This window comes from Lactuca saligna, chromosome 1, assembly GCF_052625555.1.
Source record: "Lactuca saligna cultivar CGN05327 chromosome 1, ASM5262555v1, whole genome shotgun sequence".
NCBI lineage: Eukaryota > Viridiplantae > Streptophyta > Magnoliopsida > Asterales > Asteraceae > Lactuca > Lactuca saligna.
The window spans coordinates 178,362,799-178,374,568 of NC_136417.1; the positions used below are offsets into that span (position 1 = coordinate 178,362,799).

At 39.0% G+C, this 11,770-nt stretch overlaps 1 pseudogene; it reads left to right on the forward strand.

The window, feature by feature from the left end:
• Positions 1 to 7,758: 7,758 nt before the first annotated feature.
• On the forward strand, positions 7,759 to 11,422 carry LOC145014138 (uncharacterized; annotated as a pseudogene).
• Positions 11,423 to 11,770: the final 348 nt, after the last annotated feature.

The window sequence follows — 11,770 nt, forward strand, 5'->3', positions numbered from 1 at the left end:
GGACCTCATGAACCGGGTGTGTAGGCCGATGTTGGATCAATCGGTAATTGTATTCATTGATGACATCCTGGTGTATTCGAGGACCAGAGAGCAGCACGAGGAGCATTTGAGAGATCTCCTCGGAGTTCTGAGATCGGAGAGGCTATTCGCCAAATTCTCCAGGTGAGATTTTTGGTTACGGGAGGTCTAGTTCTTAGGGCATCTCGTTAACCAGAATAGGATATTGGTTGACCCGGCCAAGATCGAGGCTGTGATGAGTTGGGAGGTGTCGAGGTCACCTACGGAGATCCGAAGCTTCTTAGGGCTGGCAGGCTACTATCGGAGATTTATCAGGGACTTCTCCAAAATTATTGTGCCACTTACCAAGTTAACCCGGAAGGGTGTTACTTTCTCATGGGGACCGAAGCAGCAGAACTCATTTGAGACCCTTCGCCATAGATTGTGTGAAGCTCCCGTGCTTGCATTACACGAAGGGATGGAGGATTTCGTGGTGTACTGTGATGCATCGATATTGGGGTTGGGAGCGGTGTTGATGCAGAGAGGGCATGTGATCGCGTATGCATCAAGGCATTTAAAGCCTCATGAGACGAGATATCCCACCCATGATCTGGAGTTGGGTGCTGTGGTTTTCGCCCTCAAGATCTGGAGTCACTATCTGATTGGGGTTCGGTGTACGATATACACGGACCACAAGAGCTTGAAGTACTTGATGGACCAGCCAAATCTAAATATGCGTCAGAGATGGCTGGATGTGGTAAAGGATTATGATTGCGAGATCATGTACCACCTGGGCAGGGCTAATGTGGTAGCCGACGCCCTGAGTCGCAGGGCATAGGGTGCCCTGATGTGAGATACCTGTATGAGGTTGACGGTGATGACCCCGATTTTGGACACCATCCGAGGGGCTCAGGTTGAGGCTGCGAGATCAGAAAAACAGAAGAGAGAGCGGGTTGTCGGTCAGGCATCGGAATTCGTTACGGATGGTCGGGGACTTATGACTTTTCAGGGTCGGATTTGGGTACCGTCTGTGGGCGGTGCGCGTACTATCTTGATGGAGGAAGCGCATCGATCAAAATTCTCGATTCATCCCGGGGCTACTAAGATGTATTTGGACCTAAGGAAGGAGTATTGGTGGCCCTGTATGAAGAGGCATGTTGCATGGTTCGTCGAGAGGTGCCTTACTTGTCGTTAGGTTAGGGCCGAGCACCAGCGTCCGCACGGCAAATTGCAGCTGCTGGAGATTCACAAATGGAAGTGGGAACAGATTACCATGGACTTTATCACCAAATTGCCACGGACTGCGAGGGGAGTTGATACGATTTGGGTGATCGTGGATAGACTGACGAAGAGCGCTCATTTTCTAGCCATCAGCGAGAGCTCTTCTGCGGAGAAGTTGGCGAAATTATATGTGAGAGAGGTGGTATCGCGGAATGGGGTTCCGATGTCGATTGTTTCAGATCGGGATGTGCGTTTTACTTTCAGGTTTTGGAAGAAGTTTTATGAGGAGTTGGGAATGAGACTACATTTCAGTACCGCATACCACCCTCAGACGGACGGACAGAGCGAGCGGACGATTCAGACGCTTGAGGATATGCTCCGAGCTTGTGTTTTGGATTTTGGAGGGAGCTGGGATACCTATCTACCTTTAGCAGAGTTTTCGTACAACAACAGCCATCATTCGAGCATTGGTATGCCACCCTTTGAGCTGTTGTATGGGCGGAGGTATCGCACCCCCATCTGCTGGGGAGAGGTGGGGCAGCGGGTAATGGGTAGCACGGAGATTGTACTACAAACAACAAAGCAGATCCAGCAGGTCAGGCAGAGGTTGTTGACCGCACAGAGTCGCCAGAAGAGTTATGCGGATAGGTGTCGGTCCGAGCTCGAGTTTCAGGTTGGTGACCTTGTGCTCCTATGGGTCTCTCCTTGGAAAGGGGTGATACAATTCAGGAAGAGGGGCAAGTTGGGACCCCGGTATGTTGAACCCTTCAGGGTAATTGCTAGGGTAGGCAGGGTAGCCTACCGGTTGGATCTACCTGCTTTGTTGGGGCAGATCCATGATACCTTTCATGTCTCGCAGTTGAGGAAATGTATTGCCGATGAGTCGTCAGTGGTGCTGTTAGAGGACATTCAAGTGGATGCGAGCCTAAACTACGTGGAGAGACGAGTTGCGATTGTGGATCGGAGGATCAAGGTTCTGAGGAACAAGGAAGTGCCTCTGGTACAGGTTCAGTGGGCAGCATCGAAAGGGATCTGAGTTGAACTGGGAACCGGAGCTGGAAATGCAGGAGCAGCATCCAGAGCTATTTCAGGAATGAGACTTCGAGGGCGAAGTCAGATTCTAGTGGGGGAGAATTGTAACATCCGGGATTTCAGGTATATTAAATATTCTTTTATTTTTGAGTTTTCTAGAAGAACTCGGCGAGTTGATGCGTAGACTCTCCGAGTTGGGATGCGATTTCTCACCCGGTTTGATGCCCGGACTCGGCGAGTCGCCTTGGCGGACTCGACGAGTCTGCGCAGTTTAATGAAACCCTAATTTCTTGGGTTTGAGGCCTATTTAAAGGGCCTTATGGCCGTCATTTTCGCTCATCAGTCCCCAGCGTGAGATCCTAGAGCATTTGAGTGATTCAAGTGAGGGAAAGAGCTATTGTTGATCTTCCAGTTATTGTCTAGTAAGGGAAGAGGAGATCTAGTCAAGAGGAAGCAAGAGAGGGGTGGATTCTTGAAGAACTAAGGTCCTAGACATCACAACTGAGGTACCATTTCGAATTCTTCTTTGTTATTGTGATGTTCATATAGATTTAGGGCTTTTGAACCCATTTGTGGCTAGATCTAGTATCCTCATGGTCCCTTGGTGAGTTATGGCTCTGAATCTGGACCCATAGAGGTCCAGAGCACCTGTTTGCCCAAGCTTTATATGCATCCATGGAGGTTTTGAGTTGGGATCAATGTATTTGAGGCTAAAACACCATTAATGAGCTATTTGATGCTTAATGAGCACCAAGACTTGGACTTTACGTGGTCAATAAGCTTAAGGGGACTGGATCTATGAGTTAGTAGAGTGGATCTGACCTCAGAAGGTCGTTTGGGGTTGTGCATGGAATGCACTCGCCGAGTCCACTTCCAGACTCGGCAAGTTGGTGCGGGTTGTTCAATGATTGCGAACCAGGGGTGAGTAACCGAGTCGGGTGAGTGACTCGGTGAGTTGGAAGAGATTCGGAGGGATCGGGTTCCCGTAGGGACTCAGCGAGTCCACGCCAGACTCGACGAGTCGAGTAAACCATTGACCTTTGACCGTTGACCAGATTTGACTAGTTTGACCTTGTAGTGTTAGTCAGCCAGGGTCATGGTGGTATTAAGTAGAGATATGCTTGTGTTGTATGAGGATGATAACTCAGAAGATCGAGCACTAGTAGTTACAAGATTTACGAGTTACCAAGATACGCGAGGTGAGTCTTCTCACTATTCATTACCTTGAGTAGGTATTTCGAGTTGACCAAAGGGTCTCATGTGCTATGTATGAGTTTATGTGTTGTCTTAGAGATTTTGTGCTATGTGTTGTTTGTATGTTGTATGGTTATATAGACCGGGTCGGAGGGTCCAACGATTTTGACCGGGCCGGAGGGCCCAACGAGCTATAACTGGACCGGAGGGTCCGACGAGCTGCGGGACTGGAGGGTCCCGCTGAGACATCTTGACCGGAGGGTCGGGTTTAGCCTTGAGTGGCGTATTTGTGATATGTGGTATTTTGGGGAACTCACTAAGCATCTATGCTTATAGTTGTTGTGTTTGATGTCTCAGGTACCAGCGAGGACCGTGGGAAGGCGAAGGCTTTACTTGTACACACCCACACCGATGGAGTTCATGTTAGAGAGATCTTGGGATTTGTTTTGAAAACAATGTTGTTATGGATTTGAGATTTTGATATGTTATATATTTTGTGGTTTGAAAATGAAAAATTAAATTGGAAATTTTACGTTGTTACACCTTATATATAGAATGAGAGGGTCTCATTTCCAGCCGCATACTTTAGTCAAAAACCCTCTCAAACCCTTATATAGTCGTTCTTGAGTTGGTTATGGCCTTGTTGAGCTTATATGTGTTCTTTTGGACTCTTGGGAGTTAAGAAAGAGCATGGAAGAGAATGGAATTGAAGTCTAGGCTTTGGATCTGAGCTTTCCCGGGGCTAGAGCACCATTTGAAGGTATAAAGTCCCAAGCTTTCCCTTTCTTTTGTGTTGTGCATATTAGGGTCCATTTTTGGGTTTTTGGTCCCAAAGTTTGAAGCTTTGTGAGTTGTTAAACTCCAGAGCCCTTTAGCCGTCCTTTTGAGTGTTTTTGATGGAGTAGTTTCATAAAAATAAGATCTCAAAGGTTAAGATCAAGTCATGCATGAATGGGGAGCTTAATGAGTAAAGAGAAGGAGTATTGTGTGTGTTGCGATCACTTCAGCCATGCAAAGGCTAAAAGTTTATGAATTTATGGAATAAGGACTGTTAGGAAGCCTAGATCCAAGAGATGAGCTAAGGTCTTAACGGGTTAAGACCCAGAAAATGGATTTAGAAAAATCAAGGCTATGCGCCGCGTAATTTCAGTACGCCCCGCTTACTGGGTTGAGGTCCCCAATCAGTCCTTGGGCGTTTGTGCGTACACTGAACGTACCAAGGAGGTACGCCCCACGTAACCCCTCTATGGGATTTTGGACTAGACTTGATATTTGGGCTTTAAGTATTGGGCTTGAATCCTTGGGCCTGCGTAGTTGAGCATATGAGCAGAGAATTAATTGATGTCTTGGGCCTCATGTTGGGCTTATCTTGTAGGGTGAGGTTGGGCCTTGGGAAGCCCATTTATTATTGGGCCTTGGTGGGCCCAATGGATTTAGGGCAAGAATGGGCCGGTAGATGGTCTGTCTTTAGACCTAGTAAGCGAAAGGTTGGACTTAGTTCTAACACTACAAGAAAAAGTCGAAATAACTACGGAAATTTACTACGAAAGTAAAATCCGTAGTTATTTTGCTACAGATTATGCTACAGAATGGCTTGTTGTAGCTATTTTACTATGGAATTTGCTATAGAATTGCATTCTGTAGCAAATATCTAAATAACTACGGCATTTAGCTACGATATGAAAAACTGTAGGTACTTTACTATGGACTACGCTACAGAATCGTTAGACGTAGGTATATTTGCTACAGAATTAGCTACAAAATTATGTTCTCTAGCTAATATTCAGATAACTACAGAATTTTACTATGGAATCGGAATTCGTAGTTATCATGGTACGGAATTTCCTACAGAATTATAACTCATTGGTATTTTGCTACAGATCATATACGTCGTAACTATTATATGTACTATAAAATAAAAACCATATTAATTTATGCAATACAGTTTTTCAATATTCAATTTTTATGTGTTTAGATGCTTCTCAAGTCAAGTTGAAACACTAGAGACCGACACATTATATTTAAGACTGAAATTACTATATATATGACAACAAGAAGTGAAAGATTAAAAAGGGTGGAAATTATTTGGTCTCGAAGACTGAAAAATCAGAAAACCAAATCGAACCCATCGAAATCGATTTAAACTATACCATATATCAAATTCAGTATTTGAATATTGTTTTTTGGTTGTAGTTTTTGTCTCATAAACTTTAGACCAAACCGATCGGTTTAAACTTTTCGTTTCGAAAATTTGAATTGCGTTAATTAATTAAATATAAAGATATATCTTATATTTTTATATTAAAGCGAACCGAAACTGATTACCACCCTAAGATTGAAGTCATTTTTTTGTTCTAGGTCCAAAAAATTTTAACATCCAAGTTGCATTTGAGTCATTGAGTCAACCAAAAGTAAAAAGAAAAAAAGAAAAATCCAAATATCCAAGTTTCCTTTGACTTTCATATCAATGAATTATTCATATAGAATCCGTCTCACTTCAATTTTACTTCACACTCCGACTCAGACCACCCCGATGCTACTCACTAGTGGCGGAGTTAATACATTAAAGAAAACATTAGGGGCGGTCGGATGCCTAGCCACCCCTAACGTTTTCTAATTTTACTGTAATAATTAGATAACACATCAAAACATTAAAGAATTGGTTTTTAATTAACTTATTTGTATTCAAATAACATGGCCACACTCGGATTCTAAATTGAAAAAGATCCGATTCCGAAATTGAAAAAGACAGTTACATCTTTGATATGTTTTTTAATTACTATTGTGTATTTAATATTTTGTAATTTTCCATTGATTATATATTATTAAATATGGTATTTTTTTCTTATAATTATAATGATAAAGTCAATAACGAGTATAATTCAATTAATGAAACATTATTTGTCTATAATTTATATAAATGTTTAATATTTCCATTAAAAAATACAAAAAAAAAAAAAAAAAGAAAAAAAAAAGAACTGTTTAGTATTGATTTGTTAACGGAATCAAACAAATTGAATTTGACCTAAAAGAAAGATAAAAAAACAATTATTTAACTCTAAATAAAAAATCCCCTTTTCTTTCTTATTTTCACATTCCCGCTTAATAGTTCCCTTCTCCCACTTCCTGTTAGATTTCCGATCCGACGATAGTTGGTATCGTTGATGTTTCCCTTCTCCAACGAAGATATATAGTTGACCGATTTCGTCATCCCTCTTCTCTATTTCAGTATTTGCCAACAATTTCCTCTAAAACAAAGACACAGGCAATTTTCGTTCTGACTTCTTTTATGCAAAAGATTGAAGAAAAAAACACTTATAGATAGAAACTTTTTGAGGTGTTTCCCTGAACCGATATCTATAATCGCTGCAAAACCTTTGTTTAACTCAATTCTCATGGATGAAACAATTTCCAAAACGGGTTTCTGTGGAATCAACACTTTAGGAATTTTGGTGGAGATCTGTATAAAACACCAACTCATGAATGAGGGTATCAAATTAGTGAGACAGTTAGTAAGATAAAACACTTACATGTTGATAAAGGCCAAGACATTTAACCAATTTAAGAATCAAACCGTTACAAACAAGAGTCATCAAATGATATTCCAGCACTTCAAAAATAAACCAGATGATTGAAACTCCAACTACGATTCCACCAGATACCTTCTTGTCCTTCTTTAGGAGCACATTAGCGGCTTAGCAGCCTTACAGATTATAAAAGTTAGATGATGAACAGATAAGAGTAAGACCTCCATTGGTCGTTTCAGCAATGATACTAAGCATGTTTCACATTGGTGGTATTATATTATGACATACAAGTAAAAAATTATTCTTTTTCAACCCAAGAAGAAACACACTTTTGCTTTTGTAATATTAATTATTAACACTTAAGAAAAGATAATTCGAATGTGAGCAATCTTTATGAAGCAAACAGGTAACATATTAACTGGAAACATATTATTATTTTCTTTTTACGCATGCAACTCAACATATCAGCACATTAACCACAACAGCAACATATTAGGCCCATAAAATCACTAAACAACATTAGCGGTAAAATGGTCAATGGCATATACTTTGTTATTTCGTATTATTTATGTTACATTTAATCTATGGTTGCTGTAAATACAATTTAGGTCTGTTTGTATTGATTAAATTTGGAAGTCATACTGACAAACTATCTAATTTTACACACTATTGGAATTATCATGTATTATTTAACTTTTTAATTTGCATCTTAATTTTTGTTTTTGCATATCTAACACTTGTAATTTTCTTTCGTACAGATTTAATATACTTAAATAAAATAGTAGAAATGGACAATACAAATCGAAATTGGATGTATGAAAGGCTAGATGCCGATGGATTCATATCTCCTATTTTAAGAAATGGCTTGAATACTTTCATCGAGTTTGCTTGTAGCAAACAACATTTTATGGATGGAGAAAAAATTAAATGTCCTTGCAAAAAATGCCTAAACAGACCATATAGAGAAATTGAAGATATAAAGTTTCACTTGTCTAAGTTTGGTTTTATTCCAAACAACCATGTGTGGGATAAACATGGAGAAACAACTACAGGTTGTACTTCATCATAGATAGATGACACAACCACGAGTCTGAATCAACAACATGAACCCTATTATAAGGAGATGATTTTGGATGTTGCAGGACCTGATTTCATGACAACCCATATCGATGAGGAGCCAAATCCACAAGATAAGATTTTCTTTGATATGCTTAAGGCTGCTGATAGAGAGTTGTGGTCTGGTTGTGAAAAAGTAACACAATTGTCTGTTGTGGCTTGGTTATTGAATATCAAATCTAAATATCGCATCCCTGAGGAATGTTTTGATTCAATTTGTCAATTGAGGAAGGATGGTTTACCAAAGGACAATACCATGGTTGATAGTTTATATGAGACAAAAAAATTAATACAAGGACTTGGTCTACCCGTGGAATTGATTGATTGTTGTATGTATGGATGCATGTTATATTGGCGAGGAGATAAAGATCTTGATCAATGCAAATTTTGTGAAGCGCCAAGGTATAAAAAGTCAAGAAATTCTTCTAAGTTTTCACGTGTACCTTTTTCCCGAATGCATTATTTGCCTTTGACTCCAAGGCTGAAGAGATTGTATGCTTCTCGAGCAACAACTGCTTCCATGCGATGGCATGCACAAGATCATGGGCATGATGTTGGAGTTATGTGTCATCCGTCTGATTCTGATGCTTGGAAGCAATTTGATGTTATCAATCCGTCATTTGCAGCCGAAAGTCGTAATGTTAGGTTGGGACTATGCACAGATGGGTTCCAACCCCATGGAACCTCAGGAGCACAACATTCAACGTGGCCCATTATAATTACACCATATAACTTGCCACCATCTATGTGTATGAAGGAACCCTACATGTTTTTGACTGCAATTGTGCCCGGACCTAAAAACCCTAAGCAAAGGTTAGATGTTTTCCTTCAACCTGTTAGAGCAGAACTCAAAGACTTATGGGAAGAAGGCATCGTAACTTTTGATGTATCACTTAAACAAAATTTTCAAATGAGAGCCGCTTTAATGTGGACAATTAGCGATTTCCCTGCATATGGCATGCTATCTGGTTGGGCAACTGCAGGTAAGCTAGCATGTCCACATTGTGGAAAATATTCACAAGCATTTAGGCTGCCAAACGGTAAAAAGATTTCTTGGTTTGATTGTCATAGAAGATTTCTCAAATCTGATCACCCATTCAGATTGAATAAGACTAAGTTCACCAAGAACCGTATAGAAGAAAGGGGTCCTCCTCTAATTATGAATGGTGTAGAAATTTTAAGGGAAATTGAAGATTTTGGCTTGTTAAAAGTGACAGAAGTTAATGCTGAGTTAGTAAATAAATCATGTAGCAAAAAAGTTGGATGTGGTTGGAAAAAAAGAAGCATATTCTAGGATTTGCCATATTGGAAAACAAATTTAATAAGACATAATTTTGATGTTATGCACGTTGAGAAGAATTTTTTTGAAAATTTGTTTTACACAGTAATGGATGTGAAGGACAAGACAAAGGACAATACAAAAGCAAGAGCTGATTTGAAAGTCTTCTGTAATAGAAAAGGTTTTGGTAAAAATCAAGTTACAGGTCAATATACAAAAGCGCCATATGCGTTAAGCAAGGAGGAAAAAAAGTCGTATGTAAATGGGTGGAGAATTTGACATTCCCAGATGGTTATGTGTCGAATCTCGGGAGATGTGTAGACTTGAGCACACATAGACTGTTTAGAATGAAGAGTCATGATTGCCATGTTTTTATGCAAAGATTGTTGCCAATTGCGTTCCGCGAGATGTTACCAACCAAGGTGTGGGAAGCAATCACTGAGATAAGTCTTTTCTTTAGAAGCTTAACCACAACAGTAATTACTGTTGAAGACATGAAAAGGCTTGAAGCTGAAATTCCTGTAATTCTTTGTAAATTGGAGGAGATATTTGTCCCTGGATTTTTTGACTTGATGGAACATTTACCGATACATTTACCATATGAAGCAAAGATAGGAGGCCATGTTCAATATCGTTGGATGTATCCATTTGAAAGGTTAATTTTGTACTTCGCATTATATTTTATACATTAAATGTTAACTTTGGTTAACTTTAATATGTTGTCTGTTCCATTGTAGATTGCTCCATTAATTGAAAAAGGATGCTAAAAACAAAGCTAGAGTGGAAGGGTCAATTTGCAATGCATTCTTGGTTCGTGAAGCCTCAAACTTTTGCTCTCACTATTTCGAGCCCCATGTTTATACACGTATCAAAAAGATGCCTCGTAATGATGATGGAGGAGCTGAAGATGTTGATGAAGAAAATTTGAGTATATTTTTACATCATGGCCGCGCATATGGAAAACTCAAGAGTAGGAGGTTAAGTGATAAGGAGTTTAATGCATTACATTCTTACATACTATTTAATGAAGAGAAGGTGCAACCGTATGTCAAGTAAGCTTGTAATTGACATTTCAAAGTCACATATTATTCAACTTTGCATGATTTCATATTATTTTAATTATGTGTACAAAAAATATGAAAGGTTGCTGAAAGAACTATATCCTGATATAAGCGAACATAATCTCATGGAAGAAGTGGATACAAACTTTGCCTCCTGGTTTGAGAATTATGTGAGTGCTTAGGATATTACTATTATTATTATTATTATTATTATTATTATTATTATTATTATTATTATTGACAGATTTCTTATGTAGTTCCTTTTCTGTAATATAGGCACGTCAAAATCAAATAAAGAACAAGTATATACATGATCTTTCAAGAAGACCCTTAAGGACGGTGAAATTATATAACATCTACTTTGTCAATGGTTATAAGTTTCATACAGAATCATATGGTGTTAACAAAGTGACAATGAACAGTGGAGTGTGTATATGTAGCGACTCTTGTGATTACTATGGCAGGTTGTTGGAAATACTAGAAGTTGAATATCCTGGTTTGCCAATCAAAAGCACAGTCTTGTTCAACTGTGAATGGTATGATCCAACTCCTAATGTTGGGGTCAAGGTCCATAAGCAATATAAGCTAGTTGACATAAACAACAAAGAAAGTTTAGAAAGTTTGAACTATTTGTTTTTGCTGTGCAAGCAACTCAAGTTTGTTACATTCCATACCCTAGCATGAAGCAAAACATGTCTGATTGGTTAGCTGTATGTAAAGTTAAACAACGTGGATGGATTGATGTACAAAATACTACTAATAATAAAAATGATGATGCTTTTCAAGATGATGAAGCGGAACCAAATGAAATCATTAGCCCTATGGAAGAAGCATCCACAAGTTCACGTGATGAAACAGTCGAGTATGGCGACATCTCAAGCAATGCTTCTAGTGATGATAATGATGATGACAATGAGGGTGAGTTTGGGTACAATTCATCAACAAACGAAGAAGAAGACGGAAATGATGATATGTATGATGATGATAATAAGTAAGACTTCATTAACGATTTGTTTGAAACTTTATAGATTTGTTTTTTTTGGTTTTAGTTGCGTTACGAATGGGAACGATATTGGTATTGATTTGTTTGTTACACCATCACAGTTTAATTATTTTAGTTTATTATAACATTGTATTCTATATGCATATATAGGACAAACCAATTTATACTCTGTGTTGCTTTTTCCTAGTAAGGGTATTTTAGTCTTCCTAATTTTTTTTTGTAGTCCTTTTGGTGGAAACTTTGGTTAATGATGTGGGGAAATGCTAATATGTTAAGGGGTAAATACGGAATTTCCTTAAATAAAATTGGACATATTGAAAATCAAAAAAAGATATTGTAT